Source organism: Panthera uncia, chromosome A2 (assembly GCF_023721935.1).
Source record: "Panthera uncia isolate 11264 chromosome A2, Puncia_PCG_1.0, whole genome shotgun sequence".
NCBI classification, from domain to species: Eukaryota; Metazoa; Chordata; class Mammalia; order Carnivora; family Felidae; genus Panthera; species Panthera uncia.
In genome coordinates, this window is record NC_064816.1 from 143,996,890 (window position 1) to 144,016,478 (window position 19,589).

General features: G+C 40.1%; 1 protein-coding gene and 1 pseudogene across 1 annotated transcript in view; one reads left to right on the forward strand and one right to left on the reverse strand.

Annotated features, from left to right (window-relative positions):
* EXOC4 (exocyst complex component 4) overlaps positions 1-19,589 on the forward strand; it is a 746,462-nt gene that overhangs the window by 390,794 nt on the left and 336,079 nt on the right. The gene's annotated exons all lie outside the window — the stretch shown is intronic.
* On the reverse strand, positions 16,693-19,229 carry LOC125931047 (ATP synthase F(0) complex subunit C2, mitochondrial-like; annotated as a pseudogene).

A 19,589-nucleotide genomic window follows, 5' to 3' on the forward strand; every position in this document is an offset into this window, starting at 1 on the left:
TATTTTAGTAAGGCTTTTTTTTTAACACACACAAATACACACACACACACACACACAAAAGATCTTATCTAAATAATGTTGCTGTGTGTTATAAATACAAAAAGGCTTCTTTGGTTGGATTTAATCACATGTCTAACAAATCTGCAGTGCCATTTTGTAGCACCATAGATGGACTGCTTTATTCCGTAGACTAGTTCCAGTTCTAAAACACAGGGAAATCTGAGTTAACTAATTGAAACACTCATTTGGATAAGAACTTCAGCAAGGTTCAGTAATTCTCAATTTCCCACTTTGCTTGCAAAACACAATGTAAGTACAGAATTACGCTCTTCACAGCTTATTACACTGTGTGTTCACTCAAAGGGAAATAATTTAATGCAATTTACTCCCAACTGTTTCCCTCATGCTGACCCCTTTATTAAAGTTACTGATTTCTCAAGGTTATGTTTATTTTGAAACTTTTTTTTTTTTTTTGGAGGTCATAAATTTAATCACACACCTGGTGTCCTTCTCCTTTTGTTTTTTTCCCCTTTCAAATTTCCTCCTTGTGTCACCACACCAGCTCTTGAGGGCTCCTGCCCTCTTTCTTCCTGCCTGGTTGGTCTGTTTCATTTTAGATATTTGATTTTTATATTTCCCTGGTTATTCTTTATATGTTCAGACTGATCTCAGGACTTGTGTTTAGTTCAGGGTCATCACATATTAATCATTTAGGCCCTTGCCTGGGGTTGTTTTTGCCAACACTCTTAAAGTTGGAAAAGCAGGACATATTTTCACTTGTTATCCTGGAAGTCTGATGCTTCTCTTCCATAAATTGTTCATTTGGAGATGAGCCATCATGCTGAACGCGAACACACCATGCAAAAATTTGAAGAAATTTTGTTTTCAGAATTTTACAAAGACCTTTTTTTTTTTTTTTTTTTACCTTTTGCCACCTGTGTTCTAATCATGCTTTTCAACTTTGTCTCCAAGCATTTTTAAAAAACTTTTTAAATGTTTGTTTAATTTTGAGAGACAGAGAGAGACAGCACGAGTTGGGGAGGGGCAGGGAGAGAGGGAGACACAGAATCCAAAGCAGGCTCCAGGCTCTGAGCTGTCAGCACAGAGCCCGATGTGGGGCTTGAACTCATGGACCACGAGATCATGACCTGAACCGAAGTCAGACGCTCAACCGACTGAGCCACCCAGGTGCCCCTCAGAGCATTTTTATTAATAATGTTGTCTGGTAATCTTTCCTTCTCAAAACTGATGGTGATCAGGTATCCCTCTGTTCATGCTCTGAAGGCTCTGAGACTTGTTTTGACAGTGATAGATGTCCACCACAGAGGCACTTAGAGCAGAGCTTTGCACCTGGTGTTCCTTCCAGAGCTCCTGCTGAAGGTGCTGTATCGTGCCCAAGACCTGGTCCTGGGGTTGGTTATTTATTTATTTTTTAGCTTCGCTTGAATCCCATCTTCTCCCCACAGAACGGTGGAGACATTCTATTAATTGTAATGCTTTATAATTGGTTGGCATTGTCAGTCATTATTCGTGTTAGGCCTTTTTTCTCCTAGCGTTTGTATTTTCTCAGTGGGCAACTTTCTGTAGAATCCCGGAGCTAAAAGATGACTCTGAAATGGCCAGAGGTGATAATGTATGCAAGACAGCATTAGCTTGTTAATCTGCCTATGACCTAAGTATGGAAGTAAATAGACATGAAAGTGTAGAATACTTAACAGAGCACAATATCTCACTGTTAAGTAGTGGGTGTTTTTAGAAAAATTAGGTCAAAGTCCTTTGTGATTTTTATTGATTTTATTTAATGAATTTATTTTGTCCTTCTAAGGAACCACCTTTATTCCTCAGCAATCCCTGTGAATTAGAGACTAAAAATCTTTGTTTTACACCTGGGGAACAAGTGGATGTTCTGCTTCATTCTCAGACAAGAGGGTGATTGATGGCTTTGATATCAAAGTCTTAACTGAAATAAATTTTGTCTCAATTTGAAAGAAAATAGTGCTAACACAGGGCCACTGCTGACCATCTCAGGCTTACGGAAATGTTTTCTTTTCTTTTTTTTTTTTTTTTGTCCTTCTCCATTTACTTGTACCCTGGACTGAAAATCTTGCATTTTCCCTTAAAGTTGATTTAACAACATGGCAAACATTTAAAAATATCTGAAATAAAGAATATAGCACATTCTACTGAAATAGGAGGCCAGTAGTTTATATATGCTTGGTCTAATGCATTCCTCACCTTACATAAATCTCCAGGAAAGCTATAGGAAGGAAACACATTCCCCTGACACGACAGGATGTAAAATGGATATAAACCAATTACTTTTTGCAGTTCTCAGAGCAGTCTCAGGAATACTGACCCCTCTGACTTCATTTTCAGGCAAGATCCTTCCACCCCCACCTTGCAAGAAAAAATAATTGAGCTGAATTCCAAGCAAGAAGCAGATCAAGGTTTTCAAAGAATAATTTTGCTGGGACCTATGAAGCAAGTCACCTTTAAAACATGCCAAAAGTAGTTGCTTAAATACATTTAAGACTCTAATCACAGAGGTCTTTGATGAACTTTTCCCACTTTAAATACATCAAAGTAAGTAAAGAGAGTAGAGAAAGCCATTAGAAAATCATTATAATAAACACCAACATTGATCTACTTCTGTCTCCTTTGGAACCTTCCCTCCCCTTGTTTTAAGCTATTCAGGTGGGCTTTATCTAGTGAAGTAATCAGACTCTCCAGGCCATCAAAGAAGAAATGTAAGTGATGGGGGGAAAAAAAAAAACTTTTCTGAGATTTCAAGGATACTGATCTGTACTGTGAGGACCCAGTTTTTGGTTCTGACTTTCAAGTTGAACCTTTTTGATGGTAAACAGCCTCCTGCTTATGTCTGTGTGTTTTGGCTTAAAAAAAAATCAATCTCTGAGAAAATGGGCTTCCTTTCAGCCCCGTCTCCTCTGATGATTGATGTTAATTCAGGAAGCTGCTGACCCAAGAAAAAAGAATTGTTTGTGCTGTTGTTTTGAATAAATAAACTTACGAAGAATCAATGGCTGTAGCTTGGAGAAATTAGGTGGTCGAGAGCATAAAGTCTCTTTCCATCGTGTCTCTCATGTAAATAAGGCTTGTAAAGGGCATTTCAGCTCCAGATATCTTTTTTTTTTTTTTATTTATTTTTTTTTATTTTTATTTTTTTTTTCAACGTTTTTTATTTATTTTTGGGACAGAGAGAGACAGAGCATGAACGGGGGAGGGGCAGAGAAAGAGGGAGACACAGAATCGGAAACAGGCTCCAGGCTCTGAGCCATCAGCTCAGAGCCTGACGCGGGGCTCGAACTCACGGACCGCGAGATCGTGACCTGGCTGAAGTCGGACGCTTAACCGACTGCGCCACCCAGGCGCCCCTCCAGATATCTTTTTGAATGATGGAGGCTTGCTACAAAGGGGAATTGTCCTTTAATTTAAAAAGAAGTGTTCTATCTGTAGTGAGGAAAGTCCGTGTTTGTAACAGAACGGGACACCTACTAATTCCTACAAATAATTCCAAACTGGCAGTAGCAAAGCGAGTGTCCCCGTCACGGGCCTTAGCTCACCTTCAGGATTGTTTGCTTTGGGACCTCAGTCTTCCCACTGCGGTTCAGAGAAACATTTCAGAAGGACTTTGGAATGTTTTATTTTGTTTGAAAATTCAAAGGCTACGTGGTCTGCCAGCCCCAAATAGTTAATCCAGGTGATTTTCGGATCCTGCTGGCTGTTTATCCACTGACCGTACGTGAATGCTTCTGCTTTGCCGCATCACGATTTCCTTGACCTAAACCACACCACCAAGTGTTACGGTCACGGAGGGAGGGTGACATCACCTATGATGTCTGTTCTTCAGGCAAAAATGTGATTCACTGGGTTCCTGGCCATGAGACTCACAGTCCACGTTATAGGCCGTCCACGACATCTGAAAATAGAAAGACAGCCTTGCTCTCTATTACCTTTTATTTTGGTACCACTTACTCAGCAATGTCTAGTAAAGAATGTGCTTCGCTTCTAAGATGATCTAATCCACAGTTTCAGCCAAACCAGCACAGATTTATGTTAGAAATACATGCAGAGTTAGGGGCGCCTGAGTGGCTCAGTCGGTTAAGCCTCTGACTTTGGCTCAGGTCATGATCTCACGGTTCGTGGGATCGAGCCCTGCGTTGGGCTCCACCGTGACAGTGCATGGAGCTAGCTTCTGATTCTGATTCTCTCTCTCCTCCTCTCTCCCTCTCTGTTCCTCCCCCGCTCACGCTTGCTCTCTCTCATATAAATAAACTTAAAAGAAATTATTTTAAATATGTGCAGAGTTAGAACTTAACATCACCATGCTAATTATAGCCTTATAAATTGCAAAAAACATAAAAATCAAGCGATAGTATGGAAGCTAAATAAGTTATGGTATTTTCAGGTAATGTACTATTATATAGCCATGAAGTCAGTTTCTTAATCTGTAGAATGGAGACAATAGTACCCGCCTCATAGGACTGAGATGCAGACTAAATGAGTTCACATATGTGAAGCACTTCAAATAGTGGCTGGCATGTAAATATCATAGAGCTGTTTGCTGTTTTTATTAGTGGTATGTTAAAATTTTACACATGAAGAGCTTTTGTTAGCAAAGAGAAGTATGTATGTTTCAAGTAAATACAAAATTATGGACATAATGAGATCTTCACTATGTAAAATACTTTTAGGAGGTAATATAACAAATAATGAATATAGTTATCCCTGAGTGTTACTTTTTCCTTTTTAGTATTTCATTTTTTCTATATTTTAATATTTTCATCAGATGAGTATATGTTCTGTGATGGGGGAAAAAAATGTAATTTTAGAAAGTGTCAGTAGTGTCCAAAAATGCATTTTGTCGAAAAGAAATGATCTGATACATCCAAATCTGCTCAGGCAATTCAGATTAAATAAAAAGAGTGAATATCTACCTAGTTTCAAGTCCTGACCCTACCACTTACTAGATAGTTGGTCATAGATAAACTATTGAAACCCTAAAAGTCTTATCTGTAAAAGAGAAATAAGGTCATTTTTTTCCACTTATCTGATTATGCGGTTGAAAGGGTTGCATGGGGAAATGTATATGGATGTGCTTTACAAATACTATCTCACAGTATACAAAATATTCTATCTAGGCTTTGTTTTCTAGATTTAAATGGTAGGGACTTTCAGGTGTAAATGGTATTAACTAAAGAGATTTACTGAAATTTTTAACAAAAAACGAATGACGTATGACTCAACAGTAAAAAATGGGTTCACCTAAGACTGTATCTTAGACTTAAGCCTCAACTGTATTCCACACTGGGATTTGGATATCTGTGAAGTACTGATTGGGTAGCCCAGAGTCCAGTTCATTTTATGGGAAGAAAATCAGATTGACATTCTTAGGTCATTAAACAATGCTCTTGATTTAGAAGGAAAGTGGCCATTGTATGCACACACAGCTCCACCCTCAAAACCCGAATTGTCTCCTAGACTATCCCTTTTCCCTTGTTTTCTGTTATTCAAATGTAGTCTTTAGTAGGGTGAGTTAATCCCAATGAGTGTGCATGCCTATGTATGCTCCCCCTGCTGTTTGGACAGTGAAATCCAGCAGTGCTGGTGTTGAGCAAGGAAAGTCGCACTGTCTTGTAGGTTTATGACTATAGCATGAACTTGGGAATCTGCTTTCACCTGTAATGATACTGAGACATGTCCATCATTTTCAGGTTCAGTTTATTTGTTTATTAAGTAGAGGATTCTTGGGAACGTCAAAGGAAATGGTATCTGTAAAAAATGGCTTTTGGAAACACCTAAATTACAGAAACAGGATATTTGTATAGCCTCAAAGTATCTCTCCCAAAGTGTTTATTACCGTGGACGTTTTAACCGAAGTCCACAGATGCCTTGACACTCCTCCCCCCAGAAGATAAAACCTAATTCCCCTGCCCTAGAGTGTGGGCTGGACCTTGTGACAAACCCCTGGAAAGGGAAAGAGAGGAACTTTATAGTAGAGAAACCGGACAGACACCCGCCTTGCATGTGATCAAAGTTTACATCACCAGTAATAAGACCTATTGATATCATGTATCCCCTGATGTGATAAGATGAGGAAGGCACTTCACCTCTGGGGTGGTCCTCCCCGAAATCCATAACCACCGTCTAATCCTGCGAAAACATCAAAGGAACAACATAACTGGTGAATCCTCCTCAGGAGTTTTGAAATCATGAAAGACAAAGCCTGGGAACTGTCATAGGTCAGAGGAGACTAAGACGTGACGATTAAATTCAATGTGGCATCAAGGAGTAGACCCTGAAACAGAAAAAGGACATTAGTGGAAAAACCGGGGACATCAGAATGTAGTCTGTAGTGGAGTTAAGAGTATTGTACCAATGTTAACTTAGTCTTAGTAATGGCACCCTTGTCAAAACACAGGGAAGCGGGTGAAGGGCACGCGGAACTCTCCATACTGTACTTGCAGCTCCTCCGGAAGTGAACAATTTTTTCAAGATTAAATGTTAAAAAAAGAAAAAGAAACTTAATACTCGGGAAGTAACACACAGGTGTATAACTTAATTCGAAAAAAATGGTATGCTGTGCACTATATTCAGTTGTATTTAATAGAATATGTATAATCTGTGTAATTAAAAATTTGATTAATCTGGGGTGCCAGGATGGCTCCATCAGTTAAGCATCGTACTCTTGGTTTTGGCTCAGGTCATGATCTCACAGTTTGGTGAGTTCAGGCCCCACGTCGGGCTGGGCTCGGTCAGCGTGGAGCCTGCCTGGGATTCTCTCTCTTTCTCCCTCCCTCTGCTTCTCCCCCACTCATGCTGCCTCTGTCTCTCTTAAATAAATAAGTAAGCTTTAAAAAATTTTGATGATTCTGATGAAATTTTTGACTTACTACCTTTTGTTACCATTTTAGAGCAATTCTATCATACATTTTCACTGGGCTGTTTCCTCTGCTGGCACATCAGCTCTTGTATACGTCCTTTATTCTGATGGTCATTTTTAAATATGCACAGTAACAAGCACTTTCCCTTTACTGTGGAGAAGGAATGCCATATCAAAATGGCTGAAATGGAAGCTTGCGAGAAACTTAAAACTTTACAAGTTGGTTAAATGATGTGGAAGTCAGGAAAAATAAGTAAGTCTGTTAAGCAGGATAACAGCCATGCTATTAGAATAGTTAATTTTGGGATATCACAAATCTAGCACTGTTTTCAACACTTGATAGCTATGCCTTTATTTCATCCCTACAATGAAAACTTACAACCTATGAGGTACTCTTAAAGTTCTCAAGGTGAAGAACTTGACACCTCGAGAGGTGTCACCCTATTTCTGGGAATCCATATGCTAGGTTCATGCCATAACATGTGCTAAAGAAACACCCAGGTTACCCTGCGTGGCTTTCCAGAAGAGAAGCATTCCCTGAGCAATGGCGTAGGCCACTTTTCTTATGCACACATTGTAATTCCATTGCCTGCTAGTTCCGAACCAGACGTTAAGTCGTGTTTGCCGTCAGACCCTTTTACCACGTCCTAGGGGCTGAGGCTGTCAGTCAGAATGACTCAAAAGCTACACCTGCTGGGTCCCAGAGCACATTATATTCTCCAGCACCAATACGTGCTTTTGAAGGAAAGGAGTTGGTCCACACATGGCAAAGGCATGTATGGATTTCCTTTCTGTGCCAACACGATGAAATGCTTTTCTTTAAACAAGTCCGTGTCCTGATTTTTCAAAGACTTTATCATTCTATGAAAGGGGAAAAAGTGTGAAGACCTGAATGAAAGACTGCCCTTCCCGCTTTGATTTTTCTGAGCACCGTGGCTCTCTTGAATGCCATCTCTCCTCTCCTTTTACTCCTGTCTTTCTTCGTGGGGCCTCGCTTCTCCTTCCCTGTGTGTTTGTATTACATGGCTCATTCAAGCTGACACATTTTGTTAGTGTTCACAGACAGATGAGAAGGAGTAAAATCACTGTGAGTGTTGTTTCTCATTCTTTTAGGTCAACGGGCTTACTTTCAGAGATGGCACTCCTCGATTGCTCTGCTTGGGGCATAATTGATCAGTATCAAGTTGGCAGCATATTTTACATCTGGCTTGTTAATTTAACTCACCGCGTGCCGACTTCATAGCGGTGTTGGCTTCTCTCTTAGGGCTCAGTATGTAACATACGTATTAAGCTGTCAAGAGGCTGGCAAGGCAAGAATGAATGGTTTCTAACTTACTCATCTGAGCCATTATAAGTAATATCTGTGGCTTCTGCATCAGACTAAAACACATGGTGGTAATTACTCTCTCACTGATCGTTAAATATTGTTTAAGGTTAGAATAATTTTAAGTAGAATCCTCATTTGAAAGCCCTACCTCTAATATGGCTTTATGGTCTCTGCACGGCACATAATTACCAAGTTTTGGGGCATTCGCGAGATTCTAGGCATTCTTTAATCAAGAAAAGCAATTTTGCCAGTTTTGTTAAAACAGCTGTCACTTTATGATACATCCACTCGTGGGGGAAAAAAAATGAGGTGGTATATATTAGCATCAAATATGAAAAGCTGGTGAATATTTTACCTACAAATCTCCACCTCCAAAATACAGGGATATAAAATAAAATACCTAGAAAACAGAAATTCCACCCATTTTTAAAAATTATTATTAAACCATGGCATATTAAGCAAATGATCACCCTGTGCTCCCGGGTTTCTTTATATGCATTTAGCAAGCTGTCCTGGATCATTTATAAAGAAAGTTGCGAAATCACACTTGCTATTTTAAAGATGTATTACTTGGGGCACCTGGGTGGCTCAGTCGGTTAAGCGGCCGACTTCAGCTCAGGTCATGATCTCGCGGTCTGTGAGTTCGAGCCCCGCGTCGGGCTCTGTGCTGACAGCTCAGAGCCTGGAGCCTGTTTCAGATTCTGTGTCTCCCTCTCTCTCTGACCCTCCCCCGTTCATGTTCTGTCTCTCTCTGTCTCAAAAATAAATAAATGTTTAAAAAAAAAAAAAGATGTATTACTCTGCCAACATAATCCATACGGTTTATCCAAGTAGTTGAGACACCTCCGCTTAACCAAAACTTTAACAGATGCTACTTAGCACAGATGTGATGAACTTGTGAGAGACTGGTCACAGCTCAGAAAAGACGCCTCTAGATGTCATCTCCTTCTTTTGCCTTTGATAGGACTGCATGTAAACTGTGATATAGTGTTTTACAAATGAAAGGTAAAGTATTAATCCTTCATGATAATTTACTATATCAAAATTAATTAATTAATTAAAATGTGTTTAAAATGCCAGAAAGCATTATTCTTTGGATTTTAATGCACTTTTGTAACTTTGTGAAGGATGAAAAAGTGATGGTTTCATTATACTGTTTATAAGCTTGATAGATTTACAAAGACCAAGCATTTCAGTACAAAACTACCACATTCTTACTTGATTTTCAACTTTAAGGATTGGTAGTTTGAAAAATGCCACATTACCTCAACTTTTTAACGACTGGGTTTGATGAAGGAGAAGAGATTTTGCATAATACGAGACATTTGTGGGTCCTAGGTTAAAGGAAATGGGGAAGAAAAATTATTCGAAATGACCACATAAAAACAAAATGAAGGGGCTTTGATTTCTGGCAAGGTTGAGAGCTACAAAGTCTGGAAAATTTCCCAGTATGAAACAGTTCGAAATGCTGGATGTAATGTAATAAAGGTCCTTTCAAATGTATTGCTGACCTTGTTAGTAAGAGGTCTCCTGGGGACGAAAATAAAGAGAAAACCAAAAACCAGAGCAGTAAAGCTAATACCGATATTGCAGCTGCTTGGGGCATTTGTCAGTCTCAGTAACCAGGAGGCTTGAGTTTTAACAGCTGCATCACTACTGGAGACAGGACCTTGGGCCTGCACAAGAAGGGATTTTAGAATTAAAACCACCATATGAAGCACAGAATTTTTGAACAGTTATAACTTTAGTAAAAGAGTAGAATAGAAAAAAAAAAAATCCACTTAGCAGTAAAGAGAAATGATGAGGAAATTCGTCCTGGCAAAGCAAACACTTCTTCTCTGGAAGGATATGCTGTGAATTCAGACCTCAGTTCTGTCCATAGATAAAATTGCCTAACACGTGAATTCACAACCTGAAATTACAGAAGTACACAGGGGATATGTAACCATGAGCTAGAGTCAAGCAGAAACAATAAGCAGTTGAATTAGTTCCTAATAATTTTAGAAATGGGATTAGTAGTTACAGAATACAAAACAGATGTGTTTCAAATATTTAAAAACTAAAATTTGTATCAAAAACATAAAAAAATAAGAAAAAGAATATTTTGCTGGCAAAATAAAACTCTAGGCAGTCTTGATAAAGAACCAAAAGGACCTCTAAGAGTGAAAATTCTAATCTTTGCCTTAAGAATTTAGTTCATGGTTTAAACATCAGATTAGACACACGAGAGAATTAGCAAACCACTAGACAAATCTGAAGAAACTACTTAAAAGTAATGAATAAAGACAAAATATTTAGAAAATATGAAAGAGAAGTTAAAATATGTAGGCTGCGGTGGCACTTTTACAAAGGACTACGAATTTTTTTTAATTTTTTTTAATGCTTATTTTTGAGAGAGATTGTGCAAGAGGGAGAAGGGCAGGGGCGCCTGGGTGGCGCAGTCGGTTAAGCGTCCGACTCCAGCCAGGTCACGATCTCGCGGTCTGTGAGTTCGAGCCCCGCGTCAGGCTCTGGGCTGATGGCTCGGAGCCTGGAGCCTGTTTCTGATTCTGTGTCTCCCTCTCTCTCTGCCCCTCCCCCATTCATGCTCTGTCTCTCTCTGTCCCAAAAATAAATAAAAAACGTTGAAAAAAAATTTTTTTTAAAAAAGGGAGAAGGGCAGAGAGAGAGGGAGACCCAGAATCCAAAGCAGGTTCCAGGCTCTGAGCTGTCAGCACAGAGCCCGATGCAGGGCTTGAACTGTGAGAGCTTGACCTGAGCCAAAGTCGGACGCTTAACTGACTGAGCCACCTAGGCACTCCAGGGACTACCAGTTCTTTGATGCCCTTCCTATCTTGAGATGGAGTCCATGCCCTTGAAACCGGGCAGATTTGTGACTGGACCAAGAGTATGGTGTAAATGTTATATAATTTCTGAAGCTAAGTCATAAAAGTCTATACAACTTCTACCTTGTTTGCTAGAATGATTGTTCTTGGAACCCTGAGCTGACATGAAAGAAATCCATTAAATTACTGTGAGCCTCTGATGTTTTTGTTTTGTTTTTTTTTTAAATGTTTATTTATTTTTGAGACAGAGAGAGACAGAGCATGAACGGGGGAGGGTCAGAGAGAGAGGGAGACACAGAATCCGAAGCAGGCTCCAGGCTCTGAGCCATCAGCCCAGAGCCCGATGCGGGACTCGAACTCGCGGACTGCGAGATCGTGACCTGAGCTGAAGTCGGACGCTTAACCGACTGAGCCACCCAGGCGCCCCGAGCCTCTGATGTTTTGAGGAATACCAAACCATTCAGAGCCCAGTCCTAGCTCTTGAGGTCACTCCTAGTTGTTTGAGTGTTCCCATCCGAGGTCCCAGACATCATGGAACAAACACATTCCATCCGTGCTCTGCCCTATTAGAATTCTTGACCCACAAATAGTGGTTGTTACTAAGTTTTGCAGCGAGTTTTTACACAGCTGTAGGTAAATGGAACAGATAAGACGAGAAGTTCAAACATACATCAAGAGAGTTTTGAAAGAAGATAATAGAATGGGAAAGAGGCAATAGCTAAGGAAATAGAAACTGAGAAATTTCTAGAATTGATAAATGACAAAAACCCTTGGATCCCAGAAGCATAATGAATTCCAAACAGGAAAGATAAAAGAGACCATACTTTAATGCAGCAAAATACTATGGAACATTAAAGTCAAAGATAATACGTTAAAAGCAAATGGAGAGAAAATAAAAATAGATTACTTAGCAATGAAGTACAACCTGCATCAGTAAGTATAGTTAAAAACTGGAAACATTCTGTTAATTGACAGAAGGATTAATAAAGATATTGTGATACGCTACAACAATAAAAAGCTACCCATGCTACCCAGTAATAAAAAAATGGTTGAACAGGAACTGTGTACCTCAACAGGAATCAATCTCCCAAACATAATGTTGGAAGAAGAATATAATATGATGGCATTTAGGTAAAGTTTAAATGTGAGAAACTATACATATGTCTCTGTGTATTCTTTCGTAGTCCATGTGTATATAAAATATAAAGACATAGTTCAGAAGGATAAACATTAAAGTCAGTATAGTGGTCACTGCTAGGGGTGAGAGAAGGAAGAGGAATGTGATTGGAGAGGACTACACTCGAGGCTTGAATGTTTTATTTATTATTATTTTTTTTAATGTTTATTTATTTTTGAGAGAGAGAGTAACAGACAGAGTGCGAGCAGGGGAGGGGCAGAGAGAGAGAGGGAGACAGAATCCGAAGCAGGCTCCGGGCTCTGAGCTGTCGGCACAGAGCCCAACACAGGGCTCGAACTCAAACACCGTGAGATCGTAACCTAAGCCAAAGTCAGACACTTTACCGACTGAGCCACCCAGGCACCCCAAATGTTTTATTTTTTTAACTGGGCAGCAGCTGCATGAGTACTCATTATTCTTTGTACTTGTATGTCTGAAGATTTTATAATAGAATTTTGAACAGGAATAGGAAGATTTAATGAATAGGGTGAATAGGAAGCTATATGACTTCTTGAAGAAAATACGTGCTTAGTGTGAAAAGATTTGGAGAATAGAAATTATGTGAATCCTATTGTCACAGGAGGGTGGGAGAGACACTGGTCCTTGTCTCACAGAGTCGAAGAATTAATCTCACGGACAACAGAGAGTGAACAAAGTGATAGAGTCTGTTGAGAGAAAGTGTAAAGCTTTCAGGAGTGAGAGGGGTCCCGACTGGGTACCCAGCAAGGATTTTTGTCCCAGACTTTTTACTGGGACCTTATCAGAAGGTTTGTGAGACTTGATGCGTGGCATCTAGCTTGGACAGGTCAGGAACAGGTTTATCTCATCCTCCTTTCTTCCCAAACTCTGCTGCCACTGACTCTTCCTCAGCCTCCCCCCTGCAGCTGCAGCCTGACTCCCTGAAGGTCCCTTACCTCTCCCTGCCTAATGTTAACCCTTTCCCTATTCACTGTTTACCTTTTGGGTTAAATAAATAGTTAAACACATAGAAGAAAGATCAAAGCAGATCTGGCATGAAATCAGTTCTACCTGACCGAGACATTTTTGAGCCTTGGCAAGTCGGGGTTGATGAACTGGTGGAGGGGAGGAAGTAAAATAGGAGATTTGGAACCTTATGGCTGAAGTCTAGGAATTGTTTATGAATGGAAGGTGTTGTTTGATAATGAACAAGGTAGAATTTGGACTTCTATATCGTTAGTGATACCACTGAAACATCTTTATACTCTTAAAAATCCTCTGATCTTTCTGAATATTTATAATAAATACCGTGCCCCATTTTGATGAAGGTGACTATTTTTCATTACTCAAACACCTGTCAGTCACTGTGATTTGTCAACCATAAATGAAGTCCTTGTAAGTAAGAATGAATGGGAAAGAGGGGGATGTGCGTGGGTGGGACTAGAGAAAGGCGGGTGAGAAGCAAAATACTCACTGATTTTTAAATTGTTAAGAATAGTGGTTCTGAGGCCATTAACGCCATTTTCTTCTTTCCAATGGTAATTTGGTCAAATGGAGAAGCATGAGTTATGGGAAGACAGCTTACTTGGAGATTTAACTTGATTTTTAAACCCTTTGGCAAAACTTTTGCTCAGTCTTTTAGTTGGATCTTTTCTTTGCAAATAGAGACTCCTTTAGATTATTGCCAAGTGTTGGGGCGCCTGGGTGGCTCAGTCGGTTAAGCTGCCGACTTCGGCTCAGGTCATGATCTCGCGATCTGTGAGTTCGAGCCCTGCGTCGGGCTCTGTGCTGACAGCTCAGAGCCTGGAGCCTGTCTCAGATTCTCTGTCTCCCTCTCTCTGACCCTCCCCTGTTCATGCTCTGTCTCTCTCTGTCTCAAAAATAAATAAACGTTAAAAAAAATGTAAAAAAAAAAAAAAAGATTATTGCCAAGTGTTATGGCAAGTATGTGATGTACTCGGGAGTTATTAAAAAATACAGGGGAATCACAGGAATGGTAATAAACATTATAAAGCTGAGTAGAAGAAGAAAATAGAATCTGAATGATAGCTGGCCCACAAATACTCATCTTCCAGTAAGTGATTCAGCTAACTTTCATGTTTGCCTTCCCTACTGTAGTCTTACGTTCTCACAATTTGGATTCTTTTAAAAATTGGACTTCTATATCATGCTTCAATTGCTTTTTTCTCTACCTCATTTCAATTTTTAGCTTTATATGAGTAAGCATATGATCTTGGCTTCTAGCCAGCCTTCGAATCGGCTGCCGTGGGTCCGCTTAGCTGTAGAACAAGGTCTCTAGTCTGACCCCATCAACAGGGACTTTATTATATGTGGACTAGATGAACTCAGTGATGGTGACAGTTACTTGGTCTCATTTTTATGCCCAGCAGTGTACCATCGGCAGAGTGTGATTTCCACCTAATCAGCTAGTACAAGCAAAGATTTGACGGGGTAACCACAGTTTTGATAAGTCTGTAGGCAAAGAATTACTACTAAGTTTAATATCTGGTACAAAGTTAACGTTACTAAGTTTAATCTTTGGCTTTCTCTAGTAACCTTATTGTTTCATATGTTTTGATTCTAAATTTCTACAGTGGTATTTGCCCCTCTCTAGTGCCTCTTAGAACCTGTGTTCCCCACACCTCATGACCTCATTATTAATACAAGTACTAACCTTTCTCCAAACTAGTTAATTCTTTAATGTGGCCTTAAAATAAATTCAAGCAATTGTTCATTATATTTTAGCTTACCTATTACTAATCAGTTGCCGGGAAATGTAACTTAAAGAAAGCACCTACTGGATAAAGGTATTTGTTTGGCATAAATATTGCATCAAATCTTAAAATACTAGCGTATGAATCTAGGAAACGATGTGTGTGTACAGGCATATGTAAAATTTATTTTTAACAGTAGGCTTAGAGGACATGTTTGCCTTGAAGCACTCTTAAAGTAGTTGGTCTAGAGTGGAACTCTTTAGCATTGCTTTATATGCCATTGAACTCAGACTTAGAATCATGATTGAGACACCCCATAATGCAAATAGAAATGTCCTGAGGTCATTGTGTAATTTTATAGGGCTCTTCACCAAAGCCCAGAAGAAGGTAGTAAATTATATTAGCATGATTAACTCCAAAAGAGCTGGCCTTTTTGGGAAGCCAGCTGAAAATCGAATTCTGTGTGTAGGCACACAGTGTATAGAATAGGCATTATATGGTGTACATATCTACATGCATTTTTCCTTTGATCAACACAGCGTTTAATTAACTGGAATGAAGTCTTCCACAAAATGAAAATATGTCTTGAAAAAAATGGCACCAATAAAACAATACCTTGAAGCTTTCTACTCTGAGTCCCAATGGATTAGTGATTTCACTTTACATTTGAAATGACAGTATAGTGGTGATTATTGCTCCTTTGGGATGGATAAGAAAAGAAATGGTGCCCAATTTTATTATTCATTAGTATTCTCTGTTATAAGTGATATGGGAAGCTCTGAAACTGGAAGAACATGGCCTGAATATATTTTTTTAAACAAGTAAATTATCTTTCAGTATTAGTAAAAACGTAGTTTGTCTGCCTTAGAAAAAGAAAACCTTCAAACATAATTTAGCTTGTCTGTCATTTTAAACACTTCTGAAGACATAGCCCCATGGTCCAGGCCCATTTTTCTTTGTCAGGAGATGGTTCGTTGGTTCCTGGGTGAAAGTTTTGACATTGATGCTACATTCTGAGTACTTGAGAAACCAAAGGGTGCCAGTTATTCTGGGATTAAATAATGGTGTCTCCTCTGTCAGTCAGACATTTGCAGTATTCTGTGTATGGTCTGAAATCGTTGAAATGCCCTCTTTCCTTACATATTTTTATCATGATACTATTGATTACCATTCTTGTTAGATTTCTCTTTGTTACTAGTCATCTTTATAGGGTCTTCCATATGCAGTCCAGTCTTTCTCATCCCCACATTTATTGCTGGATGGATTAAGAAATCCATTCCTGAAACTATGTTTTGATCTCCAAACAAAACAGCCTACTCTTCCAGCTGTATCTTGGTAAGTAATCCTCGCAGTGGAGCGATTGCTCGGAACCATGCTGAAAGTCCCTTTCCTGACCATTTTCAGCTTCTTCCTTGAGCGTTCATCCAGTTCCCCTCCCATCTCTCAACTCTCAACACATACAAAGTAAGGGAAACTGAGCAATCTCATGGCCCCAATCTTCACATACCTGCCCAGTCATGACAGCTGTGAAGTAATAAAGATTTTTATTCCTGATTTTCTTGAAGGGGAGAAGAATCACTTTTTAAAATTCATCTGAAAGCCAAACGTTATAAAAATCTTTTTTTTTTTTTTTCCTTATTAACACAGTATTTATTTGTCTTCCCTCTGTCAAACCCTGAGTCAAGAATTTTCCCCAGGCTGCCTGGCAGTGGGAGGGAGGTATTCCAAAAGGAACACACAGGGCAGATGAGACACTGGGGAAAGACCTATGGGAAGTGGAGACAGCTCTGTCACATGGAGAAGATGATGAGAAAGGCCATCATCATGCAAAAGAGTCCCGTGGCCTCCGGGAGGGCAAAGCCCAGATGACGTAGGAGAAGAGCTGTTGCTTCAGAGAGGGGCTCCTGGCATAACCAATGATGAGGCTCCCAAACGCAGTCCCAGTTCCAGCCCTGGAGCCAGCCACCCCTACCGTGGCAACCCCAGCCCCAATGCGCTTGGCTGCTGTGTCCTGTCCCTTGAAATGGCGCTGGTTCGGAAGCTGCGGCTGGGAATACGTGAGGTCGGGGGGTGTGGGACTGCCAAGCTGCCAAGGCTCCATCCGTCAGTGTCTCCAGTGGTTTTAGCGACACTGCAGACAGTGATGGGCTCAGCAGCCGAGAGGTGCTCCTGACCAAGAAGGGGCAGAGACTAACTTTGCACTGAGGGGCTTTGGCAGGAGAGTAGTTCCCAGTGCAGAGAAGATGGGGCGGAGGGGGGATCCTCTTCGGATAGCTCTTCCTAACACCCTTCAAGCGTTTTCCAGCAGCCCCTGGTCATCTCTCTTTCTTAGAAATCAGTGTTTCTTAATATTGTCAATGACTTAATCACATTTGTTAAGCATTTGCTTCGTGTCAGACGATGCGCTAACCACATTATAGGCATTATTTTTACTTTGCCCAAGCGGCCTTATGCGGTATGCTCTTTTTTTTTTTTTAATTTTTTTTTTTATGTTTATTTTTGAGACAGAAAGAGACAGAGCATGAACAGGGGAGGGTCAGAGAGAGGGAGACACAGAATCTGAAACAGGCTCCAGGCTCTGAGCTGTCAGCACAGAGCCCAACGCGGGGCTCGAACTTGTGGACCGCGAGATCACGACCTGAGCCGAAGTCGGCCGCCTAACCGACTGAGCCACCCAGGCGCCCCTGCGGTATGCCCTTTTGATATCTTTGTTGTTTTGGAAGGGGAAATTGAAGTTCAGCGACTTGAGTTACATACCCCTCGTTACACAATAAGGAAGTCATGGAACCCTGGTTCAAACCCAGGCAGTCTGATCTGATTCCAGAAGTTGCTCTCTTGATGGTCATATGCACTGAAATCAGTAAAACTGTGTGTAATGCTGCCTGTGTCCGCACACTGAGGATAGAAAGAAAGATGGCCATACCCAACTGGGTCTCAGTAGCCTCTAAAAAAGAAAGGCTATTAAAAAAAGGGGGGGGGGGGGGGCGTCTATTAGAGGAAGGGAGAAGCAGGATAGCAAAACACTAAGACTTTAGAGAAGAAATTATTTTTGAGCAAAGTTTCAGTAGGTGTGGCCAGATTGTGTAGCGTGGCTCAAGGCTGAAGAGAAAAGGGGAGTGGTCCTGAGAGGGTGACCCCTGTACCAGTGCCGTCTCATCCCTTGGGAAGTTGTTAGAAATGCAAACTCTCAGTCCCACCCAGACCCGTGGAATCCGAAACACTAGAGGTCAGGCCCGGGATTTTGCTTTGTTGCAAATCCTTACAGGTGATCCTGATATGTGTTCAATTTTGAGAGTCATTGTAAATGCTCAGGTGAGAACACAAGACTTATTTCAAGAATTTGAATATTATTTTCACTTCTCTTCCTTGCAACCAGAAGGAATAGATCTGGGTCTGATTCCACCTTGCTTGTCTCTGGTCCAATAGTATTTGCAAAGAGAAGCAGTTGATGATATATTCTCTTTTTATTTATTTTTAGTTAAAAAAAGTACACTTTATGGATAGCAAGAGCCAATGTTTTACCCTCAAAGAGTTGAGCCTCTTTTCAACTAACGTATCAGTCTTGAAAAACTTACTGTTGTTGCCATTATTTAATGTCTGGGTCAAAACCAAACCATTGACAGCTTAAGTCATTGTTGATCCTTGTTAAACTAACAGTGACTGATGTCCATTAAATGTCTACTCATTTTAAAAGTTTGACATGCAGGGGTGCCTGGATGGCTCTGTTGGTTAAGCGTTGGACTCTTGATTTCGCCTCAGGTCAGATCAAGCCCTGCATCAGGCTCTGTTCTGGGCGTGAAGCCTGCTCTCTCTCCCCCTTCCCCCATGTCTAGAATTGACATGCAATTCTAGAAGTTCTGAATTACGCTTATCTGAGCAACTAATGTTGTGCATCACATCCTGTTATAGTAAAAGCCAAAGGCCTGTCCAGATTCATTTATTATAGTGAAATATGACTGTAGTAAGGATCACTTGAAATAATACTGTCTTATGTGAAGATTAACGTATGGTTGGTGTATTCTCCACATTTCAGAGATTATCTGTGCTGTTTCTCAGGTCATTAAAAAGCAAAATATAGTACTGATTATGGATCATTTAAGCATGACATTATAAATTGTAAAACAAATTAATAGTCCCCCTTACATTTTGGTCTTTTTTTTTCTTTATAATCTCTTGGGTTTTTTATTGTTGTAGTTGACATTGAAGTGACATAATTTACTGATTTCTTGAAATTAACTGCTTTTGAACAGCACATTAATCCCCCTCTCCTTTTTACTGTGTTTCTATTATATTTATTACAGTTATATTTTAACTTACTTGTTTGCATGTTTTCGAATCTGAAGGCAGAAAATCTTGTTGGTGTCCCATGCCTAGGGCATAATTACCGGATTCCTTTTTTTCTTTTTAAGTCGTGTCACAAATGGTCCAGTCAGTTGACCCTATGCAATATATACATTTAATAAACATTCACTGAGCACCAACTTTGTGTGTTAATTGCTTTAGGAAACATTCTAAGCACTGACTGGTCTGTACTTGGCTGCATGAGAATTACTACCTCCGGGCCCCATCCCTAATGATTCAGACACTACAGGTTAAAGACTGGGACCTGAGAAGCTAGTATTTGAAAGCTCCCAAGGTAATTCTAGTGTTCTCTTAGGGCTGAATGATAAAGAGATGGTCCTTTCCC